Source organism: Chenopodium quinoa, unplaced genomic scaffold, assembly GCF_001683475.1.
Source record: "Chenopodium quinoa cultivar QQ74 unplaced genomic scaffold, ASM168347v1, whole genome shotgun sequence".
Classification (NCBI taxonomy): domain Eukaryota; kingdom Viridiplantae; phylum Streptophyta; class Magnoliopsida; order Caryophyllales; family Amaranthaceae; genus Chenopodium; species Chenopodium quinoa.
In genome coordinates this window covers 807,973-820,679 of record NW_018742764.1, presented here as the reverse complement: position 1 = coordinate 820,679, position 12,707 = coordinate 807,973, and positions in this window count along the sequence as shown.

Genomic DNA, 12,707 nt, shown 5'->3' with positions numbered 1-12,707 from the left:
CCTATCAATAATATACTTGTATTGTAATTTGTGTGTTGGCTTTACAGCAATATCCTGTTAATTCCTTTAATTGTTTTAATTTCATCTGGGGGTATAATAGGTATTTCTCTCACTTAATGTGAGAATAACATGGTAAATTACGCGGTGTTATGTGTAAAAATTTTCATGTTTCGGATGACTCTACACTTCACGTCCATTATACGAAGATAACGCATTTCCTTTCGTTAACTCACTCTACCTTCTTCATCCTCTCTCCTCAAGCTTCCTGTTTTCATTCATCAATGGCAGTTGCATAGAACTACCATCTCCACTTTCTCTCTCCACCAGATCTCCACCCAACGTTCACTCCCAACCCTTTGGGGTTAACCAAGCCCCTAATAACACCTTTTATTCCTAGGGTTTTTGTTTAATTCGGTAGCGAAGCCGCCGGAGGTGATGGTAGGTAATTGTGGACGGTTTAATGGAGGAAGATAGTGGTGTTGGTGGACATGATGAAGATGGTGGTGTCGGTGATAGCCTTAATGGTTGGTGTTGATGGTAGTTTCAATGGTTGGTGGCGGTGGTAGCTTCAATGGAAGAAATCAGTAGCAGCGTTTACACTGTGTGTCCATGTGTGTAGCTGACAAATTAGGGTCTAACTTTAATTGCAGAGTTCGCGAAATAGATTGACAAACTAAAACAATCAAAGAGATTAACTAAGCATCCCTCTTGGCTTTAGCCTAATTTTATAAATAAATCTATTAATCAGTATAAATGTCCAAAAATAAAACATAAGGAACACACAATTGGTAGATCTTGGTTATACACTTAAAAACTAACAAAACCTGCATTATGCTCCTGTAGGATTTATCTTTTAAAGAATGTATATAATCCATTCAATCTCTAGATATTGCACAACATTTGCAATTTTAACAGCCTAGTAGAAAAAAGGAAATGAGCAGCGATTTAAGACCGGCTTTTTGCACCGATTTTGAACTAGTGTTTATTTGAGGGGTGCGGATAATTGATATTATATGCACTGGTTCAAACTGGTGATAATAACACTACTTCAAAAACTTTGTTTCAATTTTGGTCTAGCATAAAGAATGAGTTTGTGTAACATCATCGCACTTCACGTCAGGACACGAGACTAACAGTATGTCTCTACAGTTCTCCCCAACCACTTTGATCGAGTTTAGAATAGATAAAGATCAATCAAAATAGTCATGGAAATAAATCCGAGACTCATTCCGCGAAGTACGTACTTTAGAGAAAAAGAATCTTTCAATAGTGTTGAGGATGTGAAAATGATTCTCAGTTCGCTAAATGTTCAAGACAATAGCTACTAATATAAAATTAATTAAAGCGTGCTAAAGGGTCTAGGTTAACCCTTTGCAAGAATAGAATGCTTTTACAAGGAAAGTTTATCCTGGGTGAGTCATTTTGAGCTGAGCCTCGTCTAACGATAAACCTTAGCTTCATTTCTTCAACTCACATCTACCTAACCTTGGGATGGGATGGTTTGCAACTTTCAAAGCAAAATACAAAAGTTCGAGTGATTTTTACCAAAATTCTAAAAATTCGAAAGTACAAAAATCAATAGAACTGTGCAAAAGGGCAAGTATTCCAATGTTTTTAAAATGAACACTTCTTATATTGTGTCTCTTATCGAGTGCTCAACATCGTGCATGAGAAACATGAATGTAGAGTGAGTGATAGAACGCATGATTGGGATTTCCCACACTTATCCAAAGAAGATTCAAATACAATTCTCAAATGCAAAAACAAAAAAAAATCATCAAATAAAACAAGTTAAAAAATGAGAAATCTCAAGCATAAAAATACCAAGATTCAAATGTAAGGTTGCACACCTTGGGAGCTTGTAGACATCCAATTGTGTCTCCCCAAAAACCAAACCCAGTGATGTATACTTTTCATGTCGCTTGATTATCGAATGAGGTGAAAGTGTGAAAAGTCTTGTGATGTGTTAGTTTTAATAAAATCTTTCTTTCTATTTTGGAAAAGAGCTCTAATTATGAAAATAGACCGTCTAATTTAGTTTGGTCCATGACAAGGTCCATTAATAGTGTAGTTGGATGGGGTTTGTAAAGAGCTTTCCAATGATATATTATAAGCCCAATTCCGATGAATAATGAGGAAGTTATGGTCTAAATACTAATTTGGGTGTGAAATGATTTTATGGCCCAATTATCTAGTGGAGGACCCATTAATTATTATTCTTAAAATTATTAGGATTGATTATAGTCTTCTAGAATAGTTTAGAAGGTTATTTCGAGTTCTAATAGCATCAGGATTGATAATTAGTCTTTTACAAAAATAATGAATTTGATTTGAAATAAAACAAGTGTTTTGTTTTGATAAAATCTGATTTAAATTTGATTAAAACGGGATCTGTTTTAATTTCTAGGATTCCGTACTAAAAGCGTGTTTTATCTTTTAATTGTCTCAAAACGACTAGCATGTCGCTAAACGACAGAGCTTGTCGCCATGCGTGATTCATGTCGCATGGCGACAGACCCTGTCGCTCGTGACAGCATGCAACAGGGATCAGTTTTATTCCGATCCAAATTTTTATTTGTTTCTATCGATTCCGGACTATTTTCTTATAAATAAGGGTCATGTTTCCCTGTTTTTATTTATCAACAATAATCTAATTCTATTCTCCTTTCTTTCTAAAAGCTAGAAACTTATTCTCTCTATTCTTTTTTTAAACCTTCCCCTTTTACAAAATTCCACATTCACAAGTTCTAGACATACCTAGCCAAGTTCGAAGTTGCCTTCGCCCTAGACGTGAAATGTTGATAAATTTGTGAGGGTTTGGTCCCAAATCCCTATTTTAATTGTTTAATTTAACTGTTTGATTTAATATTTTCCTTTAAATTACTAACACATGTATTTTGTTATTAGAAAGAGATCGAGGCATCCAAGTAAGTAATTTAATTGCTTTATCACTCTTTTATATAGAAACCGTGTCTATATTATATTGATTCCTAGTGTCGTGTTAAGATGTTATTTATTGCTTTATAGTATCATGTTTAGGTTGCTTCCTATTCTTTCTAATATCATGTTAGTATCATGTAAGGGCTAAAGCTTTGATCTTTATTGCTTAGTGACATGCTAGAACTTGTTATTAATCCTGTTAGTATCATGCCTAGGATCTTGCTAATATTATTATGTTTTATTGCGATTGATTAGTATGATGATGATTGTTGTTATATATGTTGCTTGATATATTATTATTGTTATTTCTTGATCACGCCTTTTATGCATGTTCAAAGCGGATTTATACTTGTAATCACGCTTAATAAGATAATTCATAATCTTGTTTAGGTTAATATGGTTATAATTCAAGTGATCTCCAATAATAGTTTTGTTTATGCATTAATATTCAACCAACATAGATTAAACATGTTTAGGGTTAACCTAATGTTTGTATGTTAGTCAGAAAGAGCACATGAATATGAGAAGAATAAAGTAGAGGCCTATTATTAGGTCAGGTTCAATCTGTTTTAGGTTTGATTTGTACCTTCATTCCCGAATATCCAGTTATGGTTCAAGACAAATATAGAGTTAGCAATCTCATGGATTGTGAAGGGGTGTAACCTTCATCTTGTGAACGGTTTACAAATTCCTAAAACTTGTTAGCGACTCTTTTGCTCTAGCTTCCTTTCCTTTGGACGCCACCATTCTTAAGTGTGTGATCACAGTGGGGCTCAAGTGTGGGATGCTTGAAATATTCCCTACAGTTTTTTGGCGACTCCACTGGGAGGATTTCTATTTTAGTTCCTAAAATTTATTTTGGCGATAATTTAGAACGAGTGGATGAGACTCCAATGTTCTAAATATTCATGTGCGTAATTTTAACTTACATTATTGACATATGCATAAAAAAAGTTCCGCATTGGATAGACCATTCGTAATGTGTCAAAAATATAGGATTTTTACACGTTGGAAATTTGGGAAATATCTTTCACAACTGTTGAAATCGGAAAATTCAATGAAAAGAAAGTTGTTGAGGCATGTAGGAACCGGCGTCATGAAAAACAGAGCCAGTGCCATGTGATGGCTCTATCCCTGCACGACAGCAATTTTGTTTGGCAACAGAGTTATCTTATGGCGACAGGCCCTGTTGTCTTGCGCCATGTTCTTCCAATACCGAGCCAGAAATCTATCTTATTTATTTCGACCGATTCTAGTACTGTTCTCTCGGTTCTACTTCCTAATTAAATTTTTCCCACTTTTCTGAACCAATATGTGCTCTACATATGGCCATAACCCTCTGGGAATTCACGCTCCATCTTCAGTAGACACACAAATGTGTCTCCCCAAAACTAAACCCAGTGATGAATACCTTTCACGTCATTTGATTATCGAATAAAGCGAAAGTGTGAAAATTCTAGTGATGAGGATGTTTTTATTAAAATATCTCTTCTTTCTATTTTTGAAAATATTTCTTTTCTTACCTTATTTATGAAATATGTGCATTCTGGTTTAGTTTGGTCCATGATAAGGGTCCAATAATAGTGTGGTTTGATAGTGTTGAAAAGACCTTTCCAACGATATATTATAAGCCCATTTCCGATGAATAATGAGGAAGTTATGGCCAAAATACTAAACTGGGCCCGATTTGGTTTTTATATGCAGCCCAATGATCTAGAGGAGGGCCTATTATTAATTATCGTTCCTAAATCTATTAGGATTGATTATAGTCTTCTAGAATATACTAGAAAGTTCTCTTAAATTCAAAAGGAGTTAGGATTGACCATTATGTTTTAAAGAGTTTTTGAAATTGAATAAAACTACTCACTTTTATAATCCTTGTTTTGTACGAAGTGGAATATATTCAGATTTTATTTTCGTGCCTCATAATCTTTATCCAAATCTTATATGGTTGGATATATTTTGAAATTATCTTTCCAATGATATATTATAATATTAAAACCGAATTATAACGAAAAAGATATAAATGAGATTTGAAACTCTATCCAAAACTGAAACCCTTCCACTATTTCGGCCATATCTTTGTATCTACAAAATATTTAAATCTGATTCTAATTGTATTGGAAAGTAGACTTCAAGATCTTTCCAACGACATATTATATGACTTTTATATCAAAAGTTATGATGAAAACAAAATCCGCAAAATTGTTTTCCTGTGCCTAACGACAGGACCAGCGCTAGACCTAGCGTCTGTCGCTAAAGTCCAGCGTTTGGCGCCACGCGCGTGTTTGGCGCTGCGATCGTGTTTTATTCTTTTTGAAACACTATCTTGTTGTTTTTATCAAATCCAACTGATTTTCTCTATAAGTAGCCTCCTAAAACCTCCGTTTTCCATCATCAATTCTTCTCATCAACAATCCTCATCAATTTCCATCATCAATTCTTCTCACCAATTCTCACCAACTCTCATCAAGAATATCTCGATTCTCTCTCCCTCTTTTCTAATCCTACCCTTTTACAAACACAATTCCACATACATTAGCATTAGACATACCTAGCCAAGGCCTTCACCCTAGACGTGAAAGGTTTGGTATTTCTGAGGGTTTGGTCCCAAATCTAGTCTAAACTTTCTTAATCTGTATTTCAATTATTTAATTTAATTGTTTGATTTTATTACTTTCCTTGAAGTTACTAATGTGTGTATTTTGTAATTAGAAAGAGGTACGAGGCGTCCAAGTAAGTGCTTTAATTGTTTGCATTGTTATTATGATATAGAAATCATGTCTAGGTTGTAATTATGATTCCTAATGTCATGTTAGGGTGTTTTGATCTTCTTAGTATCATGTTTAGGGTAACAACCATAATTTCTAATATCAAATATGACAATTGTGATTCATGCAGTGCTTCCTATTTTCTTTCTAATATCATGTTAGTATCATGCTAGGGTTCGTTATTAATATTGTTAGTATCATGCCTAGGATCTTGCTATTATTATGCTTTATTTTTAACCTGATTATTTTGATTAATGATTTTAATTATATTATTATTTATCATGATTATTATTGTCATGTTGCTTGATGAATATTATTGTTATTGCTTGATCACGCCTTTTATGCATGTTTAAAGGGAATTGGTACTTGTAATCACGCTTATATAAGATAATAATTAATCTTGTTTAGGGTTAATTTGATTATAATTAAAGTGATCGCCAATAATAGTTTTGTTGTGCATTAATATTCAACCAACATAGATTAAACAGGTTTATGGTAAACCTATTGATTGTATGTTAGTCAGAAAACGCACATGAATACGATAAGAATAAAGTAGACGCCTATAATTATTAGGGCAGGTTCAATATCTTTTAAGTTGGATTTGTACCTTCATCCCCGAACTACCAGTCATGGTTCCTGACCTATTGGGTTGACGATCTCCTTGATCATTAAGGGGTGTAACTTTTACCTTATGAACGGTTTACAAGTTCCTAAAACTTTTTGGCGACTCTTTTGCTCTAGCTTCCTTCCCTTTGGATGCCATCGTACATTAGTTATGATTATAGTGGGGTTCAAGTTTGGGGTAATGCTTGAAATTTTCCCTACACTACCTAATCTAACGCTCATGGAAATGAAGGGTACATCTGAGTTTGTTGAATTCAGCAAACCGTGGAAGCGAATTTAACTCGCGGGGTCCCATCCACACGCCAACCCTTCCAAAGGTAAGGCTTCCGCGCGGTGCATCCAAACTGATAACCATGGACCCTCTTTGACTAACCCATATCCTGAAATTTAGAGAACTAGAGCCATGGTTAGGTTATAAACTCATTGCATCATATTGTGCTTACTTGGCTACTTGTGCATTCTTACTTGTGCATAGCCTATGTGTGCTATTAGACTAACCGTTTATTTGACTTGTGAATGAGTCTAAATAAATTAATTAATGACTAAAGGACTTTGCTTAATTAATTAATTAATATGAGTCTAAATAAATTGATCAAACCTGACTTAGTACGACTATAGGTCGTCCTTTTAGAGTAAATTACCGGAAATAGGCCCATACGACTACTCCAGTAATGGCGCATGAGTTTGGGCTGTAGCAGGACATGCTAGTGTCCAGCGTTATGCGACAACCCTGTCATATAGTGCTAGATCTTAGCGTGTGGAGGTAGTTCTATTGTTTCAACGATAGTCCAGTTTCTTGCCCGAGTCGTCGCGCTGATTTTATTTAATCAATTTATTAAAAGATATAATATATATTTAGTCCTTAATTGAGACTAAGAACATAGTCCCATGGTCTTACACAAGTGCAAAGCATGCCACTTTCACTCACTATTAAAAGCACACACTTTATATTTCACATTAACCATGTCTAGAGAGTCTTGTGTCACTCACTATTAAAAGATTTTTTGCTTTTTTTAAAAAAAAAAAAAAAAACCAATAAAATCAAAGTCAATCTAGTCAAGTTATTAAAACAAATGGTTTAATTTACAGTACTTGGTCAAGAAGAGAATTTCGGTTAATCAAGAACAACACTTTTGTTCAAGTCTCCCTTTTTGATAAACCGATTCGTCAGAAGATAAAGGCTAAGAGGATAATGGAAACTCTAAAAGAAGTCAATCAACTTAGGCAAGACTTGGCCAATGTAACTGAAATGATGAAGACTATGGCTCATTCAAGTCAATGACCCTGTGAGACAACTACAAATGCAACGAATGGAGGAAAGCTTGAACCAACTTTCTAATGACTACAAGTTCCAGGGAATTATCGACAAGGTGCTTCTTCCGCAGAAGTTCAATGCAAATGGCATCCCTAGGTTCAAACCTACTAACAATCGTTACTTCCACTTAAGAGCTTTTGAAATTATAATGAACATTAAGGGGGTAGATAGGAAAGTCTTTCATTTCTTGTTCTCTTTATCTCTTGAAACCGTTTTCCAACAATGGTTCTTTTCTCTTGACAAAGAAAAGATTTCTACTTGGGATGGGATAGTGGACGCTTCCATTGATAGGTACAAGTGTAACATTCAAGTTGAGACTGATCATAGAGAACTTGAAATGTTAAAACAAAAAGAGAACGAAGGTTTCACCTCCTTCTATAATAAGTGGAGGGAAAATTATGCCAAAATGATGGAGGTGCCTAGTGAGAAAGAATTTGTAAGGATGTTCATTAAGAACCTCCAGGAAAAATATTCTAGGCATCTCAAGTACCAAAGCAATTTGAGTACTTTCAAGGCTGTTTACGACGTAGGAATCAACATTAAAGGCGATCTTACAAAGCAAAAAGCTGCTAATAACTCCAACAGTGGCTGGAAAGGAAAGAATAACGACAATCCTTCTTCTTCCAAAACCACCCACTCAAACAATGTTAGCACCTTTAATCTAAATGAAGTCCTTGCTATGAATTATCAAGGACAAAAGAAGCCATTTAGGAAGAACTATACTCCTATTGGCATGAGTTATGACACCACATTTGATCGCCTTCATGCAAAAGGTTTTATAACTCCCATTGGACCATTTGGAGAACCACCAGTCGAAAGGAGGACGACTAGTTGGAAACCCAATGCACATTGCAAGTACTATCAAGGTAGGGGTTACCTTACTGAAAAATGTTTCAAGTTAAAGGAAGTTATTCAAGATCTGATAGATAGCGACAAGCTTCCATTGCCTCCTGCAAGCAAGAATCCAAGTATCAATAATGCTCCACTTTCAGATTCCACTACTAAAAATCGGCCAAATTGCGACCGGCGCAAACAGTCGCAAAAAATAGTGAAAATGGTCGTAAAACATAATTGCGACCGTTAACGGTCGCAACATGACGGTCGTTATTATCTTAGTCGCAAAAAAAAAATTATTACGACCGTTTGACAGTCGCAGATATTTAACAGTCGTTTTAACTATTTTCAACGCCCGTTAAAAAAACGGTCGCAAATATTAAAAATTACGACCGGCTTATGAAACGGTCGCAAATATTGAAATTAGCGGCCGTCATAAGCCGTCACTAAAAGTTTTTTTTTTTTAAAAAGAACAAAACTCACCCTCCCACCCATAACCCAGATCCCACCCAAACCAGATCCCACCAAAACCACCACCACTGCCCACCCTAAACAACCAGTAGCCGCCTTTGCCGCCCTCTACCCACCATTACCTTCGCCCACCTTCAACCAACAATACCCACCACCACTCACCCTTAACACAGAAAAACAGTAAAAAAACAGAAAAAAAAATACCCTACAATTATCAAACAATTTCGAACAAAAATCCAAATTTATCAAAACAATTTAAACGACAAATAAAATTCTCAGAAATTAAACCAAAAAACGAACAAAAATTAAAAAAAAAAATCGGCCAAAAATTCAACCCAAAAAAATAAACCCACAACAATTAAACCCACAGGATCGAACAAAAAATTCGACAAAAAATCAAACAAAAAACGAAATAAAACCCTCATAAATCAAACCAAAATTCGACAATTAAACCCACAATTAATTCGACAAGTTCGAGCTCAAATTCAAACCAAAAATCTATGAAATTCGAACAAATAAAGAATAAGTTTGAACAGAATTAATAACAACTCAAAATAAAACCAAAATCAAAGGAATTGGAACAGATACGCAAACAAAAATCAATAACAAATTCAAGCAAACATGGAAATTCGAACGGAAAACAAAATTCAACCACAAAATTTGAAAATAAACAAAATTTTCAGAAAAATAAACATACCTTTCATAATCTATCTTCCATTTTAGGTTAATATGGTCAAATTCGACCAAGAAAACTCCTGATCTGGAATTTTTAATGTCAAAATTGACCATAAACACCAAACATTGCGTGTTGCTTTTAACGGTTGGCTTTGCTTGTGACGGTGGCTGCTCTATTTCAGGTTGGTGAAGAGAAGAGATGGGAGAGAAGGAGAAAAAGATGAAGAGAAGAGGATGCATGAGATTAGGGTCGTTCACAAGGAGGTGGAAAGAGGAAAGAGAAGAGAGAGAAAGTAGAAGGGTGTGAGAAAAGAGAGAGGAGAAGAGGATGCGTGAGGAGAAAGAGAGGATAGAGGATGCGTGAGACGGCTGTTCAAATACTAGGTTTTGGGTGATCTCCTTATATACCTTTTTTTTAAATTTAAAAAAACACTTTTGCGACCGGTATGGTGGTCGTAATTTTGCGACCGTTTTTCAAATGGTCGTAATTTACGCATTTTGCGACCGTTTCTCAAACGGTCGTAATTAACACACATTGCGACCGCTACTAACGGTCGTAACAAAATTAATTTAATTTTGAATAAATTTTCACATGAATTTTATTTTAAAAATATATTTAAGTACCTTTGCGACCGTTTTATAGACCAAAAACGGTCGTAAATTTGCGACCGCTTAAAAAACGGTCGCAAATATCAATTTTTGCGGCCGTTTTCATGACGGTCGTAGAAAAACGGTCGCAATTCGACCGAATTTTAGTAGTGTTCCTTGGCGATTTCCGATGAGGAAAGTGATGTTGACCCATCATACCTCATCGAACCTATCAAAGAAACTCATGCCCTTGAAGAAGAGGAGGAAACCTTATTCGACACCATGAGTGGTCTTCCTCTAACTCAACTTATAAAGGAAGTAATGGTTATTTGTAGCGAGGCCCTTGATTACATAAAAACGACTCAAAATAAACACGACGTTCAAGAGGCGACACCTACAAAGGCTATCAAGAGAATACCATTTTCTCTACAAGTAGTTGAAACACCAAAAAGGAGTGACAAGTCTTAAACTCTAATTGAGACCTCTTATGCTAACATGTTCCAAATGCTCTTCGAGAGTGGGAATATCAAACCTCTTGAGCCAAGACCATTTGAATCATTGAAGAGGGCAGACAAGTTATATTGTCCATACCATCAATCAGAAGGACATACCATAGAGCAGTGTTTCAAATTCAAAGATCTAATCCAGAAACTAATTGACAATAAGAAGTTGGTCCAAAACCTATTAGAAAAGGATGTTTGCATCAACGGAGTTTGAGAAAGTGATGTTGAGGATGTTTACCTCAAAGATGTAGAGGAAACCCCACTTTCCTTAATATACCCTGTGGATGAAATTTGGGATAAAGAAGATTCATCCATAGATGTCCTCACAAGATCAGGGAGAGTGCAACCTCCAATCACTACTCAACCTATCCCTACTACTCAACAAGTTCCCATACTAATTATAGAATACAACGACGTTGTCAAACAACTGAAAAAGACTAAGGTTGAAATGAATGTATGGAAGCTACTAGCCACATCTCGTGAACATAGAATCACAGCAATGGATGCTTAAGCTAAAGTAGGAATAGATTCAGAAACTACTTCTTAGGGATTAGCTAATTTTCTCATAAGTGATCTTCCAAGTCCCTTCAATCTGATCACCTTTTTCTGACAAGGACTTACCTCCAGAAGGTGATAAATATAATAAAGCCTTGAACCTCACAATAGTCTGCAAGAGAATGAATGTCCTAATGACTCTTATAGATAAAGGGTCAATAATTAATGTTTGTCCACTACGAACTGCGACGCTGTTGGGGATAAGGGACGAAGATTTGTCTCCACCAACACAAGGAATAAGAGCTTATGACAATACTCGTCGCCAAGCTCTTGGGACTATTACTATGAATGTCACCGCAAGAGTTATAGAACATGCTACAACTTTCCAAGTGGTTGACATCAAAGCTTCTTTCAATTGTTGGGACGCTCTTGGCTCCATGACCTTAAGGTCGTCCCTTCATCACTTCATCAACAAGTGAAGGCCATAGTTAGAGGAATTCCTGTCACAATTGATGCCTCCCAATTGAGAATCAAAGCAATTGATAAACCTCTCATTAACATGGAGCACGATGAGAACAATGAATACTCATGGGGCTTTAACGCAGAAGATGTCTCCTTAATCAAAGAAGATGAAACGACCCCTCTATCCCACGACCTCCATTCAAATATGATAGTTATGGCATACTCCGAAAACAAGGACAATTTTCCCAGAATGACTGGAAAGAAGAAAGGAGTAGCCACGCAAACAAAAATCGCCTGGCCTTCCTAAATTAGATACTTTTGGACTTGGTTTTGAACTGACTCCGAAAGACTAAAAGCACGCCTGGGAAAAGGCTAATGCGCGGAGAAATTCTCATAACCACAAAAAAGCAATCCCAATGGATCAATATCCCCTCGCCTTAAATGGACAATTTGTAAGAGAGGGTGAAGATTATCCATGTTATGAATTTATCGAGCCCTTTGTCAAAGATGGAATAAAACAACCTGGGTTCGAAATCTTCTTCGATTGGTACTACTTAGATGACATCTCAACTCCTATCTATAAGGAGAAAGCACCTCCATGCTTTGACTTCAATGTCATGGGACTTCTTTTTGACGATGAGTGCCAAAATGCCTTTGAGAAAATAAAATCCTATCTCGCTAATCCTCCCTAACTAGCACCTGCGCTCTCAGGAATCCCTCTTAGGTTATATTTAACAGTCACCAAAGAGACAATGGGGGCTATGCTTGCACAAGAAGTGGAAGGAAAAGAAAATACCATCTACTACTTAAGCAAAAAGATGCTTAAGTATGAAGTACGCTACACACCACTTAAAATTGTGTCTCGCATTAGTGTGGGCCACAACCAATTTAAAACACTACATGCTCGTTCATACAGTCTATGCAGTATCTTTGATGGAACCACTAAAATATCCCTTCGAGAAATCTACACTTAATGAGCGAATTTCAAGATGGATAGTTAATTTAGCCCAATTCGATGTAAGGTTTATG